The following is a 16,698-nucleotide window of genomic DNA, read 5'->3' as shown; positions in this document are numbered from 1 at the left end:
TAACATACATAGTCTTGACACATATTAACCTTAGATTAGTGTTTAATTTTTGCCATCAGATTCTAGATCCTTTGACAACTAACTTAGCCTATTTTTTACTAAAGAAAGTGACAAAATCTGAGGCAGAATACTGATGGAGATGAATGCTAGTTAAGCTTGCCTGTGAAAAGAAGTTAAATTTCTCAGAATATCCCACTGATTTCTGAAAAAGAAAGATAAATTCCAGGCATTAAATGTCTACAAATAAGTAATATGCTTTATATATTAAATGTAATATCAACCATGTGCAGTAGATACTATTTGCTCATTTTAAGGAAGATATGACTAGAATTCAAAGAGAATGGATGCCTTACAAGTCACCTAACCTCTTTGAGGCTAACTATAACCCAGACCTAGTTCACTCAACTGCCAATCCCAATCAAAGTTGGGATTTGAAAATAGGTCTGTCTGAGGTCAAACCTTTCTTTTTCTCTGCAGTACACTATTGATCAGAAAATACACATTTATGCCAATGCCTGTTGACATTTAAGTCTTAAGATAATTTTCCCAAGGAAAAGATTTCCTCATTCATTGAGCTTTATCATTATATTAAAATAGACTGAGTTTAACAAGTACCAAGATACTTAGAATCTTGAGTTTCCATTACTTTTTGTTATTATAGCTATTATTTAAAAGAGGTTGAAAGAGAACCAGTACAGTGCAATGCCATGAAAGCCAAGAGGGAAATAAGAAATATAAAGTTAATTGTGCTAAATTCAGTTTATTGAAGAATAAACAAGAACAAGGACTGTCAGAAGGCCAGTGAATTTGACAATGAGACCTCTAGTGTCTTAACAGAGAGAAATCAATGGAAGGGAAATAATGACAAAAATCCAGTGAAGAGTAAAAATTTGGAGATAATTGGTTGTACACTATGCTGCAAAGGAAAAGATGTCCTAGTAAATATGCCTTTTTTTTTTTTTTTTTTTTAGTGGAAACCCCTGAAAGTCTCCACTCTAAGAATAAGGACAAATCAGAAATAGAAGCTAGAGCTCAAAATGCCTAAAATTCAATCAAACCATATCAATCCCAGAATGGATCAGATTAATCCAGCCCTAATCTAAGTGCCAGTCAGGAGAAAATTAAATCCTCTCTAGAGGAATGTAGTATTCAGTATTTCTGTAGTGTTTCATATAAATATCCAGCATTAGTAAATATTCCCAGAAGGCATAGAGACAAAGTCAACTGAAGGAAAATCAATGAAAAAAAAAAAACAGGTAATAGAAATATGCACACAGGTAAGTTAATATATTGAAATTATAGCTATGGTCTTAAAGACAATGTATTTAATATATTCAAGAAAAACATATAGTGAAATAGAGACATTCACTACTGTTTTTTTTTAAATCAAAGGAGAATAATAGAAATAAAAAATAAATTCACTAAAATTAAAAACTCAAGAAATGAGTTTAATAACAGGTTGAACACAGCAAATAAGCAATAAAGGAAGTAAAGAAGAAAAACAAAGATTGAAAATACAGAAAAGAACAAAATAGATACACAAGATTTAAGGAAAGCTATCAAATATATGTATAATCAGAGTCACAGAAAGAGGAGAGAGAGAGTATAGGGAGAATGAAGTAGAAGCAATGGTAACAATAGTAGGTGTCGAGAATTTTCAAAAATGAGTTATAACATCAAGATTCAGAATTTTAAAAATAACACAAAATTTAATATGTAATTACAAAATAAATAAACAAAAACTACATATCATATCATGATAGGGCTGCTGAAAACCAAAGAAAGAGAGAAAATCTTAAAAACAGAGAGTAAAGATGCTTTATTCTAAAAGAGCAACAATGAGATTAACAGGCTGATTTTTGAATAAAATTGAAGAAAACTAGAAGACAATGGAATGTCATATTTCAAATTCTGGAAGAGAACAAAAAGTCTTGCAGCCTGGAATTTGATATCCAGCAACAAATAGTCTTCTTTAAAAAAAACCACAAACCTGCTTCTAGCAAACCTACAGTAAAAGAATCAATTTCACTAAAGAACTAATTTCACTAAAGGTAAATTATACAAGCAGAAATAAAGTTATTCCACATAGCAACCTATTCATGTAGAAGGAATGAAAGTCAGAAAATGAAAATATGTAAGTATATAAAAATAAATATTAACTGTTCAAGACAACAATATTAATGTCTTGTAATGTTAAAATACATGACAATAGCACAGGAGGATGAGGTAAAGGTAAATTAAATTCCATAAGAGCTTTGTTATCTAGAAAATAGTAAAAAAAATTCTAATATATAATAGGTCTAGTAATTCAAATATGAATGTAGAAATCTTTAGGATAATCAATAAAATAAAATAATATAAATAGCAATATAAGAGGAAGTGAAATTTTAAAAATACTCAAGCAGCACAAAGGAAGGCAAGAAAAACGATAAAAGTAGTAAAGAACAGATGAGACAAATCAGAAAACATACAATAAGATGTTAGCTTTAAACTGATATAAATCAATATTTTTTTCAAATATAAAGGAATTACAAAATTAAGTTTAAATTTTAAAACTTACCAGATTAGATCAAACTACATGCTATACAGTTGATGAGATTAAACTACAAACTATAAGCTTCTTTCAAGAGAAACACCTTAAATACAGGGAAATAAAAATAAAAATAAATGAAGAAAAAGACGTACTTTCTCAAACACTATTCTTTTATAAAGCTGCTTTTTCAGTTCTAATTTCTATGGGTAGATGTTGATATCATTGATTTTCAATCTTTCTCTAATATACTTTTAAAGCTGTATGTTTCCTCTAAGCATAGCTTTAACTGCATCCTACAAGTTTTGATAATTTTATCACTTAGTTCAAAATATTGTCTCACTTTCGTTGTGATTACCTCTTTTTAGAATATATTTCCTTCTTTTTTTGTGTGGAAGATCAGCCCTGAGCTAACATCCATGCCAATCCTCCTCTTTTTGCTGAGGAAGACTGGCCCTGGGCTAACATCCGTGGCCATCTTCCTCCACTTTATGTGAGATGCCGCCACAGCATGGCCTGACAAGCGGTGCATCAGCTTGCGCCCAGGATCCGAACCCGGGCCGCCAGCAGCAGAGCGCGCACAATTAACCACTATGCCACGGTGCTGGCCCCCAGAATATATTTCTTAATTTCAAACACTAGAGATTTTCTTATCCTCTTATTGGCTTTGATTTCTAGCTTATTTTGGAGAATTGTGGACAGAGAGTCATCACTGTATGGTTTCACTATTTTAAATATTGCTGAGATTCGTTTTCGTCCCAGCATATGGTTGATTCTGGTAACTATTGCAGCAGCACTTGGAAATATGTGTAGTCTGCAGTTGCCTGAGGGCAATAATCTATATATGTCAATTTGGAAAAATGTATTAATCATGCTTTCAAATTTGAATAACACATTTCCTGTGACCTATCAGTTCTACTTTTAAACACATACATTATAGAAATGTACATACACCAAACAGAACAGAAATATTTGTGTGTGCTTGTTTACACACATGCACATACACCCTTTCTCACACACACACACACACACACACACACACACACGAGATGGATGGATAGATAGATTGATAGATAATATACATGTGTGCGTATATATATAAAATAAAATATGAGAATGTTCATAGTAGAATTATTTGTAATAATGAAAGAGTGAAAACAACCCAAGTGCCCCCAAAGTGTAGAATATGTAAATCAATAAACACAGATAAAAACATATGGTATACCCAATGACTTGGATAAATCTCACAGCCATAAAAATGTGCAAGAAAGTCATACACTAATGCCTAAATATTGTGTTGGAATTCACATAAAGTTCAAAAACAAGCAAAATTAAGCTAAAGTGATGGAAGTCAGAATATTGGTATATTTGCAGTGGGCACACAAGTGGTCTCCTGGTGTTTGGGTTATTTTCTTTCTCTTGATCAGGGTGAAAATCATCAAACTTTAGCCTTATGATTTGTGCATTGTAATGTGTGTATATTATACATCAATAAAAAAGAAAATTTATTTTAAATTTTTGAAAAAATCAGATGACATGGAGAAAACTGAAAATAGAAATTGCCCAGGAGATGGGCATGGCTGACTGAGAAGAGAGTCAGTATTGCAAATGACACTAGCCAAATAAAGTATTCCTCTTTGAAATAACTGTGGGGTCCTGTGTCATCCTCAAATATATTCTTTAACAGAAGTGTAAGTACTGTTATTGGCAATGATACAGTGAGTAAAATACAGGCTATAGATGCAGATCTGGGATACTGTCCAACCTTTCTTTTCTTTTTTTTTGGTGAGGAAGATTAGCCCTGAGTTAACATCTATTGCCCATCCTCTTCTTTTTGCTGAGGAAGATTGACCCTGGGCTAACAACATCTGTGCCCATCTTCCTCTACTTTACATGTGTGACACCTTTCACAGCATGGCTTGGCAAGCGGTGCCTAGGTCTGTGCCTGGGATCCGAACCTGCGACCTCGGGCTGCGGAAGCAGAGTGTGCGAACTTAACCACTACACCACGGGACCAGCCCCAATCCTGTCCAATCTTTACCAGCTAGGGTGTGAGCAAGTTGGGAGTCTGAGCTTCCTCATCTGTGGTATGAGTGTCTCTAACTGAATCTCTATACCTCTAAAGATACACAGAGACAGAGGCACAGGTAGAGACATAGATTTAATGCCCAGCCTGATATCTAGATTGTAATAGTCAGTTAAATTCTAATTTATCTTCTATTTCACAGTAGAAGGAATGAGACATGGAAAGGTTGATTACCTTATTGTGTTGCTGTTGAGTAAGTGATAGAGCCGGAAGCAGAACTCAAACTTCCACAGCTAAGACTGCGCCCTAACACTGCTTAGGTTCTTGCACTTCTATGAGCAGTCACTGGCCAGAACTAACCATCTTCTCCAAGTGGAAATGTCAACTCGGAAGATGTTTAGACTTCAAGCTCTGCCTTTCCTTTTAAAACTACCACTATTTTAAGCCTCATCTAGAAATTATCTTGTGAGTATTTACAGGTAAAGATCTTTTACTGTGGAATTGGATATACAGAATTGAACTCCTGCCTTCCTCCTAATCATGAGTATCAGCACATCTCTCATACAGTCACCTGCTTTGAGAAGCTGCTTCTGAAAATATGTATTCCAAGTTATCACTCATCGTCACAGTACTATGGCTACGACTCACCACTGGAAGTAAATTCTCTGACTGCATTTAGATAGAAAATGAGAACTTCACTGAAGAGGAATTCCAATACCTAGGGCCCCAATGAATCAAGGGGGATATGACTAAGGAGCTTAGTTCCAATTCTGTACCCTCTAATCATTTTTCACTACTTGACTTCCTCCAGAATGTCTTCTTGCTTGGACGGTGGAGACATTATCTGCATTTGCTCATTGTTAACCAATCAAGGCTTGAGGGAAAGTCCATATTGCACAGTGCATGGTGACAATGCTTTGCAGAGGCAGCTGGACCACCATTATTCCACGTGTGCAGAAATAGTTGAAATTATACTATTATGTGGATATTCCAGGAGTGGAAAATGCTCCCTTTTTTATTTGGGTTTGGCTTGTCTCCAAATTAAGCGACTCTTTATCAGGTATTTAGATTGATAAGATCCATGTTTTAGGATTAGTCCATTAACAAATATGGAGGTTAAGCTAGGGGCAAGAATAGTTAGAGGAGGCAAAAACAGTACTGGCAGGAGCTAATGCGGACCCAAACAAAAGCAGAACAAAAAGTTTAAACTCTTTGGGTCCCCTACTATGAGCCAATCATTTTCTTAAGGCAGATATCAGGAAGAATCTCATTTTACAGAGGAGAAAACTGGAGATCAGTCAAATGTTTTCTCCCAACATCGCACAGCTTGCTGTTAAGGGGTGGGCTCTCTGCCTCCGTATCTTAACGCTTTTCATATGTAGGTCCTCATAGATCCTGATACCATCCCCACCCACCCCACGCCCAGTCACGAAAACACAAATACTTATTCCAGTGATCCTTAGAAGCTCTGTTGTCTTTGGGGGAAACACTTAATCCTCAAAGAAGAGGAGTGAGGTGTTGAGAAGAACATAAACATAAACATGATTTCAAGCAGACCTGTGTTTTGTCTCAGGCCTTCCACCATCTAGTAGTGGCAATTTATTTAATATCTCTAAACCTCCATTTAATCAATTGGAAAACATAAAGTCATAGTAACCCTTATAGACTTATTCCAAAGGCTAAGAAAGATCATAAATACATATAAATCATCTAGTCTTATGCCTCACACAAAGTTCTGATCTGCCCTGCCACATTGAAATGCTTTATCGGGATATTATGAAGTAATAAACCCACTGAAAAAGAACTTGGTCATTGGTAAGAGTGAAGTCTATTCTAGAAGTCCACATATCCTGCTTAACAAAATAAATAATGTGTTGCTTCCTCACATCGAGGGGGTCACTATGTCTTTGGGGAGAAGCTAGCAACAAAACCCTGTCTGCCTGCTGGGTCCTCGTCGGGAGAGCAGGTCTAACAATGCAGAACTTGGATAGTCCTCCGTATAGCCCAAGCAGCAGAGATGTGTGGGAGATAGAATTGCATTATCCAGAAAGGTAAGAATTGATTATAAATTTGGGGGAGACTGAAGCTGCAGCAGAGGATGCTTAGAACAGATGCAGAGATGCAGTGAGAGAATGAAACAGCTTTCCTCTTTTATTGGTGTGGCCTGTTCCGGCATAGGGAGAGAAGGGGAAAATATAATTTTTGGAGCACATATATATGTGTGAAGTGCCAGATACTTGACACATGTTTTCTTACTTAACCCTTTCAACAGCTCAATAAGTAAGAAATGATAATCCCCATTTTTGAGGTAAAAAAAATTGAGTCTCTTAAGTAACTTTGCTATGTCATTTAGCAAGGAAATGGCAAAAATCATACTTGAATCAGTATGTTTTGCTCTAAATCCTGTGTTCTTTATATTCCATACTAGGCCATGGGGAGCTTCTGCCTCTTGTTTTCTGTGAGAGGAAGGCATGCATCCATAGACATGAAAATTAAAATGAGAAAGAGGTGTACCAGCAAAGGTCCCAGAAGGAAACAGATGGCCTACTCAAATGGGGTAATTTTAGAAAAGTTTAATAAAGGAATTATGTACAAGCTATGGGCAGAATTAAGGGAAACCAATAAGGAATGTGAAGGCATCAAACTAGCAGCACAGGGAGCAATTAGTATCCTACATCTGAAGGAATAAAGGGAGAGAGCAGACACCAGAACCTGTTGAAAGAGGTGTAGCTAGAGGACAGGAAAATGCTAGAGGAGCTAAGGCCTTCAGTGAAGGAATACAGCCGCTGCCAACTGAGGGTCTAGCAGGGAAGAGGTCAGGGAAATAAAATACACCAACTTTACTCCATGCCCATCTCCTATGCTTCCCATTAGTTAAACCACCTGGAAACCAGAACTAAAGGGAAGCTTTTGATGCAGTCCAAAATTATCTGCCTCCTGGAACAAAGAGAATCATGGAGAGTAGCAGAGCCAGAGGGGCAAATAGAAAACTACTCAACAATTGGCCAAACTAAATTCAAGCCAAGCATGGAGAATTGAAGTACTTTCACATAGCCAGTCCAATGGCATGTTAAAAAAGCAGCTACCTGAGCCTTGGTCTCAAGGAAACCCTAGTCACCAAGACCAAAGGAATAATCAAGTGAAAGGTAGGCTGAGCTGTCACCAAACATCTATGGCATCTGCTTTAGGAGAGTGAAGAAAAATTTCTAGAAGATAATGACTCTAGGTGTCAGGTGAAGGATCAGCTCAGTATCAGGGAGATCTGACAGAGGCAATGTAAGCAATACTAAAGGCAAGCACATACTCATCACTTAAGTTAGGCCCTTCATCCCAGATTTCATTATCATCTCTTCAAAGAAAAGCAGTATCTCCCTTTATTGTATATTCATCGTATTTCGTCTTACTTTTGTTTATACATTTAAAGTGCTTGGCCTTTTTTTATTTTCCATTTTAAAGTAATAGATGACCACAAAGAAAGTTTGGAAAATAAAAAATAAATAAATAAATAGAAGAGAACTATAACTCTCATCTCCCCAAGTCATTCACTGTTAACACTGTATTCTCAACCCTTTTTCTTGGCATAATTTTATTTGCTCAACACTTTTTCCAAATGTAATTTATTTGCTTGTTTTATATACTTGTAATCTTAATTTACATCAATAGTTCTCAAAATATGGTCTTGGGGCCAGCAGCATGGGCCTCTCCTGAGAACTTGCTAGAAATGCAAATTATTGGGCCCTATTCTAGGCCTACGAAACAGAAACTGGTGCTGAGAATCAGCAATCTGTGTTCTAATATGCCTTCCAGGTAATATAATGTAAGCTGAAGTTTAAGTACCATTGCTACAGACACTATTTTATATTCTATTTTTCTCACTCAATATTATCATATTCGCATTTTCCGTATCATGATAACACAATCATTTCAATCACTGCTTAGGATTTACAATCCTGGAATTATAATTTATAATTTATACTTATAATTTATAATCTTAGGATTTATAATCCTGGAGTAGATAATTCATTTAAACCTCTGCTCATTCCTTCATTCATTTTGTAACATACACTGCATACATTCTATGTGACAGATAGTGTTCTAGGTGCTGTAGATATAGTATCAGAATGTAGAATATTCTACTTAATTATTACTCACGTTGGTTATTTCCAATTTTTCACCATTATAATTAATGCTAAGCTGCCAATTTTTCACCATTATAATTTAATGCTAAAAAGCTGTTAATGTAAACAGCTTTTTAATGCAAAGGTTTTCCCCCTATATTTTAGAGAGAAGGAAGGAAAGAATACCTAAATCAGTATAACTTTGAGCACCCCATATTGACGTCAAAAGAATATCTTTTATTTTTCCCATGATTCTCTTCTCTTTACTAAGATAAAAAAAAATATGGGAGCTCAGGAAGCACAATGGTCCAATCCTGGTTTTCCCTGCTCCTCAGAGAGAAGCATTAGACACTCCAGTTGATTCTCATGAAGAATCCATTCTCTGCTGTTAGCGATGAAAATATGTGATCTCAACTGTTTGATGCAATTCTTGTCCAATTCAGTGGTGGTTAAAGCATTTCCATCATAGCTGGTAGGCAATAATCTTTTATTTCTGATTAAGAGGGAGAAATATGTCATCTCTTTCTCTAGGGCTATTCCTTCTTTGATCCCCAGTATGTAGCTGGGCTCCCAATGTGCCCGTTAGTTTTTATGTCCTCACACAATCATGGCCAATGGGTATAAAGACATTATCTTTTAAGTCACAGGCTGGGCCGGGAGAATAATGTTCCTCTTAGACTCTTTAGATATGGGGTTGAGCATGTCTGACATTCCCTTCCCTTTTTGTATATTTCTCTCTCTTGTCATCCAGCCAGTTAACCTTAGATAGGACTAACTTGGCCCATCAAAGAAATCGAATAATGTTAAATCCCAAAAGAGAAGAGATTCAATCCAGTTTACTCTCTTCCCAAAGGTTTCTTGGGTCATTTGCCATGAAATAGAGAAAAGGCATAATCTGTCAAGCAAAATCAAATAAACGTGTGTCTATTTCCTCAAATACTGGGGGTTTAATTCAATTACAGCTACATTACTGAAAAGCAACATCCTGGAACAAACAGCATATTATCCAAGATGGTTGGGTATCTGTTCCAATAGATATATAGTAGAGACTGAAAACTTTTAAGTATTTTTAATTTATTAACAAATATTTATTGAGTATCTGCTATGTGCAAGGAATTATTCTAGCCACTTTGGGATGCATCAAACCAAAACAGGCAAAAATCCCTGCCCTCGTGGAGCTTACATGCTGATGGAAGACAAGGACAATAAACCACAGAACAATTGAAGTAACTTACTGGAGTGTCAAAAAGTAGAGTGGTTTAGAGAAAAAGAAGGTAGGGAAGATGAGGGAGCTGGTTGTAATTTTAAATATTATCCTCTGGGTAGGCTTTCCAGAGAGATGACATTTGAGCTTAGTCCTGAAGGAGTTAAAGGATTACCCTGTGGTTATTGGAAGTAAGGATGTTCTAGGATCACCTTCTGCACATACCTGGGGCTCTACTGGGGCTGAAGCAGGAATGGGAGTGGGCAGACAGAAGGAAGGACTTTCTGTTGAGGAATTGTGGGTATCTGGGTTTGTGTGTCTCATGACCTGTTCTCCCATGTGTGTCGGGGTTTTGTGAAGTCCTTGAAATTTGGGGAGGGTGAAGGGCCTGGCGTGTGGAAGAAGGTTGGGAGAGAAGGGAGGAAGCCGAGGAGGGGTCCCGCCCGCAAGTCTGTCTCTGTGTTCTTTTCCTTCTGCATCCAGAGTTTGAGATACAAGTGATTCTGATGTGTTTAGTACATCCCAGAATCTCTGTATCTGCAGGAGAGTTGAACAGGCAGGACATTAAATTAAGAACTTTCTAACCCTCTGGAGGCTCAAAACAATAATTTCAAGTACAAAAAATATGAAAAAAGGTAAAGTCTCGTCAATAATCTTTTTATTGGTTATATGTTGAAACTATAATATTTTGAGTGTTTTTATTAAATAAAATATTAAAATTATTTCACGTATTATTTTTTATTGTTTTTAATGTGGCTACTAGAGAATTTAAAATTATATCTGTGCATAGACATGTTAACTAATGCTAAGGTGGTAATCATATTGCAATATACAAATGTATCAAATCAACCTGTCCCACACCTTATACTTACACAATGTTGTATGTCAATTACATCACCATAAAAATAAATTTTCAAAAATATGTGGTTGAAATTATACTTCTATGGGATAGTACTGTTTTAGAAGCTTAATAATAGTATATTTTTAAATATTTACCTTTTTTTACAATTTTTTATTTTTAAATAATTAAAGACTCATGAGAAATTGCAAAAATAGTACAGAGAGGTCCAGGGTACAATTCACCTAGTGTCCCCCAATGGTTACATCTTATGTAACTATAGTAAAATAACAAAACCAGCAAATTAACGTTGGTACAATGTTTGTGTTTTAGTTCAATGACATTTTATCACATGTGTAGATTCATGCAACCACTATAGCATTCAAGATAGAGAACTATTCCATGACCACAAAGATCTCCCTCATGTTATGCTTTATAGTTATACCCGTCCCCTCCTCCCATGCCTAGCCCCTGGCACCCACTAATCTGTTCTCCATCTCTATAATTGTATCATTTTGAGAATGTTATATAGATAGAATCACACAGAATCTGACCTTTGAGATTGCCGTACTTCACTCAGCATAACATCATTTTTTATTTCTCTTTTATTTTGGTTATGTGTTTGCTTGAATTTCTTTCTTTGTTGATATACAGTAGCTTTTAATTTTTATTAAGTCAACTATATTGATTTTTTTTCCTTTGAGAGTTCTGCTGCTACAAGTCTTTGTACCTCGAGAGTTTGGGTAAATATACTCTTTTATTTTCTTTACACTGTATTATGGTTATTTATTTGTTGCTTCTTGTTACTCTCTAAACAATTTGGAACTTATTTTAGTTGTGTATTTTTTTTCAGTAAGGAAACTGTCCCAATACTTTGTTTTTAAAAAAAATCTTCTGTTACTCATTTGTTTTTGATGCTCTCTGAAACACTGAAGGTGCTCGGTATTGGGAAATGCCTTCGCCATAATCTGGGCTTAGTTTTGGAAACAGAAAAGTGACCACGTGGAGGTTAAAATTACTGACCATTAGAAGGAATTTCACCGTGTCTTTCATGCCACATCAAGTTCTGTCCCTAGTTTTACCTCTTTTTGTAATCTGTCTAGTCAAGCATCCAGGGCACTGAATGCAAGACAGAGCAGCCTTGGGTCACAATCCAGGACAGCAACAGACACCAAGATACAAAATACCTGAGGGCTGAGCCAAAGATGTTGTCAAAAAGCCTTGCAAATTCAGGATGCATCTTCTCTCTGACCACTGTTGGGAAAAGTGGAACCGTAACGCATGACATTGGAAATGTGAGGAATAGTCTGTACCTAATGGAACTAGATGTTCTTCCCATCTGAAGCATTTCAGGTTTTAATTATTGAAATAAAATTAAATATTTATAGAAAAACAAATAAGAAAATAAACTGTCCAGCTTGTAAGACCCAAGTCAAATAATATTTCTGTGAATTGTCAGTCAGTCTTTCCCCACTCTTAAAATCTTTGATGAGCTGTCCGCATCAGCAGACAAGAGAAGAGATCAGTGGCTGCTGTAGGGAAACTTACTATGAGAAAGGGGCAAGTTCAGATTACACCAAGACCTAGGATGTCTGAGGGAAGAGTTAGCTCTTGGCATAGTTTGTGGCTTATGCATAAACTTCTCTGACTTAGCAACTCTGGAATTATGCAAACATTTTTGCCCAAGGAAGAAAAAGGGAAGGAGGTGTGAATGTGAACAAAGGTAAGCACGGAACAGCAGACCTATAAATGAGCGGGGCTTGCGTGTGGACTAGAACATCCCTGAGTTCATTCCCAATGTCTAGTTCCATACATACTATTTATTTTTCCCTGGTGAGTGGCCTGGCCATGTGAAAGTTGTATGCATTCTACATTTGGGTCTTTAGAATGATAACCAGTAAATTGCTCTATCAGTGAAACGAAGACGTGGAAGTTTCTCACACAGTGCTTGCCTGGTTGAGCACTTGTGAGACAGACATGCTTCCCAGCGGTGCAAAAACTACAAATTCCACCTCCTCCAATAAGCTGTTGAGAGGAACTCTGCTAACAGCCCACTGGAATTCATCTCTTTCACTCTCATATTCCAAGGCAATCTGTTGATATTTCTCTAGTAACATTTATCACACTATTTTTCCTAAAATTGTATTCCTCTATGCATCCCTCCCTTCTACAGCTAGACCATGCTCCTAAGGATAGGAGTAACAATTTACTATTTTTCTCTCTTCAATGTCTATCACAGTATTCAGGCCTCAAAAAATGCTTAATGAATGTTAAGTTGTATTAAAGCAATCATAAATACAAAAGTTTTATCAGGAAACATGCATATTGTAACCTAAATACTGTCAGATACAGTGATTAAGAACAAGGGCTTTGGAATTGCAAAAACCTAGGTTTGTAAGTCCTTGTTCTGCTATTACTTATCCTTGTAGACCTAAACATTTTTCTAAGACCCTGTAAGCCTTAATTTCCTCATCCGTATAAAGAGAATAATAATAGGACTTATGCAATAGGGATGTTGGAAGTATTTATCAATATAATTCATAAAATATGTTTAAACATAGTGTCTAGCATATAGGATGTATTCAATAAATATTAGTAATTCTTTAGGTAAAAGGAAAATGGGAAAGAAATACCTTTTAATAAGTACAATTTTTAAGTGGAGTTTCAATTTAATTACAGAAAGTAGACAATTATTATTGTAACTTTAATCAACCGCAGGAAACGACTGAGTAGTTATTCACTTGGAGATGGGAGAGCAGTGTTTAAGTGAATTCTAAAGTCCACCTCTGGAGAATTGATTGTGAACTTCACTCTTGACATGATGGCTAAATAAACAATTGCTTATTAACTGCTGCCTGGAGGTTCACTTTTTAATCTCCTGAACTAGCGATAAAGTGAAGATTTGATTTGGTGATTTAAAATCAGGCTATAGACAATTTGCAGCTAAGATGAGAAAGTAACAGGAAACAGGGAGGCTTGGGTCAAATAGCAAAAATACAATTTAGTTGTTGGCCAGGAAGATGGGCTGAGGAGACATTTTTGAGGCTAAGTGAGCTTGGGACAATTTACACCCACGAATGGATGACTGGACACTCCTCAACATCATTTAATGGCTTTCCACTCAAGGGCACCAGAGCACTGCCTTACTCTGATTTGTTCTCTTCTTTCCATTGTGAGAGCAGCACTTCAATTACCTGTGTATTTAATGTTGACAATGTGCTACTTACATGATGGATACCTTTCTGAGAGTTGTAGAAAAAAGGAGTCTTTTAACAACCACAATTACTGGACATATTGATGAAGAGAAAATCCTGAGGAGAAAAACTCTTAAGTATCAGGTCAGAACTGGACAACGGTCGCAGGGTAAAGCCAGACAGTCTTAGGTCTGTATTCTGGGCTTGCCACCAAGTAGTAGCGCGACCTTGGCCAAGTACCTTCACTGCTATGACTCCTAATTTCCTTATCTGTAAAATGGGAATGAGAGTATGTACCTCATGAGGGTAGAAGAAGGCAGGAGAGGGCCAGGAGATGAGGTCTTTCCTGCATCTGCACTTACTCCATATTTAGAATTCCTGTCCCGCTAATCTCAAAGAATTGACAAAACAACCAACACTTAGCAAGGGACAGTTTTAAGATGGACCTCTCAAGGATGTCCAGCACCTTAAAAAAATACTTCTTACAGTCTTTGTGATACTTCTACCAAGTCTACCAAGTCCTTCAGAACACAATTGTGTCATTTCAGATCGTTTGTATGGTTGCCCCTCCAAGGAGTTCACACCCCAACTATTCATCCTATTAAGAACTGATGGACATCCCAGGGACACTCTAAAGCACTCTCTCAAGGTTTGTCTTATCTTCGTCAGCTATGAGTTTCTGCTAATTCCTCTTCATTAAATCTTAATTTGACAATGTCATTGATTTTGTACGCCACTGCCACCAGAGGGCATTGACCACATAGAAGATCCATGACTGACGACTGTTCAATAAATATTTCTTGGCTGTAAAACAAGCAAAAAATGTTTTAGAACCTACAACTGAAAACCAAAGTCTTTCTGCGAGATAGCCTAGAACATTGTGAATCCTTTCTCATTTGTTCAATGTCAGATAAGGCACAATTATCCTGCCATAATCAGTGATACTTGGAGGAATATAAGATTTAAATATTGTGCAATGACATTAATTAAGATTTCTGGGGGCCGGCCTGGTGGCGCAAGTGGTAAGTGCGCGCGCTCCACTGCGGCGGCCTGGGGTTCTCAGGTTCAGATCCCGCGCGCGGAACCCACACACCGCTTGGCAAGCCATGCTGTGGCGGCATCCCATATAAAGTGGAGGAGGATGGGCATGGATGTTAGCCCACGGCCAGTCTTCCTCAGCAAAAAGAGGAGGATTGGCAGATGTTAGCTCAGAGCGATCTTCCTCAAAAAAAAAAAAAAAAAAAAGATTTCTGCAATATCCCCTAATTTTTCTATTTCTGGAAAAATGATCCTCCTAGGATGTTCATGGCAGGTGGGGAAGGTTCTGTAATTTTTTTCAGTGCTGCTTCACTTTCACACAGCCAAAGGCACCATCACGGAGGAAAGATGCTTACAACATATCTCAGTAAACAGATTAGCTTTCCCTTCAATTTCTATTCCCCTTGTCTGGTGCTAGGAAATTACTGAGGTAAACACAGATGATTAAAGTCAGCTCCCACACCCATCTGCATGCGCACTGGAAAGCATCCCCCTGTGGGATATATTAATGTGCAGAGTCCCTACTGGAGAAATGCCTACAAGCTACTCTCCAACCTGTCAAGGCCAGTAATTAGATAATCTGGGAAGGACTGAATTTGGTCCCAAATAAAGCATCCATGCCAATTAACCACATGTGGCTTGCATCTCATGAGGCTGACTGCAGTACCTAGGGCATACCCTTTCTCTCTTACTTCTGGGAATGCCAGCATCAACATGAAGTTCCCCTGTTAGCTTAGCTCATTGAACCTAGGTTTTAGAGGACCAAAGAAGATCACGACATGAATAAAGAATGGCTAGTTTAGGTTTATATTAGAATTATTCTAATGTAATCATAAAGTTAGAATTATCTCTCTCCTTTCTGCCACACAATCAAAAACTTAGCATACTAATTTTCGGCACTTGTAACCTCACGTCATTCATATTAAAACAAACCACTAGTAAAACACCAGGACTTACTCAAACTGTGCCTTCAATACAGGCTCTAGAAAACCTGCGTGACATTTCACTTTCTCAAATGTTGCACTTTTTTCACAATGTTTTCCTTCGTGTTCCCCCCACGATTCAATAATTCTTGTTTTTCAGTAGTTGGTAACACTCAAAATGTGGAATCATGTCCTGTCCTATCACCTGTACCAGGGTACCATACAAAGGACTGGATTCGAACAGCCCCAAAGATCATGTCCACTTGGGTATTCCTATTAACATAACCATATTGTTCATGGATCTATCTTCCATCTTCAGAAGCAACTCATCTTTCTTTTAAAATTCTCTGTGCTCACCACTATCCACAGTCCACCTAACACTTGTGTCCTATGGGAAGTCATGCACCAAAGCTGACAGCAAATACTACCCACCCAGAGGCCACTTACATCCTTCGGCTCATGTCCCTTTCTTCCGTCTTCAAAGCCAGCAATGTAGCATCTTCAAATCTCTTTCTTTCTGTCCCTCTACTTCCATCTTCATCACCACGCCATCTTCTGTCTGGTTCTGACTACTCCTGCATCCCTCTTGCCATATACCCTTGTGATTACATCATGCCCATCTGGATAATCCATGATAATCTCTTCATTTCAATATCCTTAACTTGGTCATATCTGAAAAGTCCTTTTTTTCTGTAAAAGTCATAAAAGCATTTACAGGTTCTAGGAATTAGGAGGTAGACATCCCTGTGAGGCCACTAGTCAGTCTATCATAGACACCTATATCCTTCTTATGGTTATTTCTTCTAGATATGAGTATATAGTTAGGA

The sequence above is a fragment of the Diceros bicornis genome, chromosome 7 (genome assembly GCF_020826845.1).
Source record: "Diceros bicornis minor isolate mBicDic1 chromosome 7, mDicBic1.mat.cur, whole genome shotgun sequence".
Lineage (NCBI taxonomy): Eukaryota > Metazoa > Chordata > Mammalia > Perissodactyla > Rhinocerotidae > Diceros > Diceros bicornis.
This window is presented reverse-complemented; position numbering follows the sequence as displayed.